This window comes from Apaloderma vittatum, unplaced genomic scaffold, assembly GCF_000703405.1.
Source record: "Apaloderma vittatum isolate BGI_N311 unplaced genomic scaffold, ASM70340v1 scaffold35073, whole genome shotgun sequence".
In the NCBI taxonomy this organism is placed as follows: Eukaryota; Metazoa; Chordata; class Aves; order Trogoniformes; family Trogonidae; genus Apaloderma; species Apaloderma vittatum.
The window spans coordinates 3,850-6,080 of record NW_009709356.1 but is presented as its reverse complement, the minus strand read 5'-3'; positions in this window follow the sequence as shown (position 1 = coordinate 6,080).

Genomic DNA, 2,231 nt, shown 5'->3' with positions numbered 1-2,231 from the left:
GTGGGGGAGAATGCCCTTGCCATCAGGCCAGTGTCCCACAGCAGGAAGGGGAAGAGAAAGGCTCCAGGTATTTTGTAACACTGTCCATCTTGTGGCCGGTTTATGGCTGCAATTCCCTGTTATGTTACTCCTCCTGCCCTGCTGGGGCACAGTGGTGCACCAGCAACAGCCCTCCTTGGCAAATACGCTTTGTTGCCGTAGCTGCCTCAATGTAAGACCTTGCCAACACCGGCACCTCTTTGCTCCCTCAGTGTAAGAGCTCACCAGCATCTGGGAGCCTTCCCAACAGCCCTCCCATCACGCTTGGCAGCAGACATCCTCCTGTCCAGCTGGTAGGAAAAAGTCAGCTCTGTTTTTCCCTCTCAGTGATCCAGGTGCCTGTTTTAATGCTGTCTACTTCTCTCGCAGGTTCCTCCTCTTGTCTACAAAGTAACAGAATTTAGGACTTGAAAGCCCCAGTAGAGATGACAGTGGCCTGATGTTTTCCCTAAGTGGGGTTACTATACTTACAGATTTCTCTGTGGTGCAGTCCAGTGACAGCTACTTGGTTAGAGCATCTCTACTGAGATGGGACTCAGATGTGTCTGCCTGCTGCATCCACAGGAGAACCTGCCTGTCATAGCTTTGCTGCTTAGTCACCATCAGTCTTACATCTTTTGCATGCTAATGTGTTGCGTTTCAGCTCTGAAAACCAACCTTTTTCTACTAAGTTAGAGCTTTTTAGTTGATGGTGTTTGCTTCTCAGGCAGGTACTATAATTAAGTAATTTTTCAGTCTTCAGTTCTTTGTAGCGAACAGATTCACATGAAGAGTGGTTTGTTTGTTTGTTTTTTCTGTCTGCACTCATTTTTCAGTTCAGACTCTTAAAATAATGGACTTTAGAGCTGCATGAGCCATTCTGGGGAGGTAGCAGAACTTGCTTGCGCAAAGGTGTACCTTGCTGTGCTCCCATGCCCTTGTCTGAGGACCCCAGTCTGCCTCTACAGCATTCAGGGAACTCCTGCTGAGTTTTGGACACAGCATTACATCCCAGAATACAGCCCTGTGTGCGGCTGCGTTTCTTGTCCTCATTAATGCAGTAATGCATTCATCGGCATTAAACCTGCTTGGTCCATCTTGTTTGTGATCCTGCTGAGTTGGTGTTCAGTTGGCTACACGACAGCAGTGATTTTCCATTTACCTTAAAAATATTGTATAGGACCAACTCAAACCATAGCCACTGGAGAAACTGATTAGGAATGTCTTATTTTCTGGATATTTTCCACTGAAAATGGGTTTTTGTGGTGGCAATTAGCAAGGTCTTATTTCTGCTTTTTAGATGGAAAGGAACAGAATAATTCTTGTATAATTCTGCCTTTTTGCCAAATTTGCAAAGAATTTTACTATCTCTGCTTACTTGTGGGATTTCACCATTGAAAGGGTTTCTTTTGTCCTGGATGGAAATAAATTTTATTTCCTCATTTCAAAAATAAAAATAGATTCTTAATTCTGCCATCCACCTATTTTTCTTGATATCTTTCTTTTATCATTTTTATGTACTTCAGATTTCCTAGCATGTCTGTTGTCTATTGTCTGGTTTTCTGTATTAATTTGTTTATTTATTTATATTTTCTGCCTTTATTGAAGCACAGGCCCAGGACAGATTTTTTCATCAATAACCTTCACTTTCTTGATCATATAACCATGTTCTTTGCTTTATCTATCTGAAACTTTATTTTCTAGAACTTCCAGCTTTCATTCTTTTTTCCATCAGTGTTTTCACTCACAATGATTTTTGCTGATGCTCTGCCTCAGCTTTGGAAGGTTGGCTCTTTGCAGACCATCATATTACTTCACTTTTTCCTGGGCCACAGGTTGGGACCATCCCCTGTTCCCACTGAATATGGTGGGGCTGTGTTGGCATGATGGTTATTGTCTTACCTGGCATAGAGACTGGGAGAGTTGGGTTTGTTCAGTCTGCAGAAAAGAAGGCTCTGAGGAGACCTTATTGTGGCCTTCCAGTATCTTAAGGGGGCCTACAAGAAAGGTGGTGAGGAACTTTTTAGGATGCCGGGTAGTGATTAGGACTAGAGGGAATGGATTGAAGCTAGAGATGGATCGGTTCAGACTGGACGTTAGGAAGTTGTTCTTCCCCATGAGGGTGGTGAGACACTGACACAGGTTGCCCAGAGAGGGGGTGGAAGCCCCATCCCTGGAAGTTTTTAAGGCCAGGCTGGATGGGGCTCTGGGCA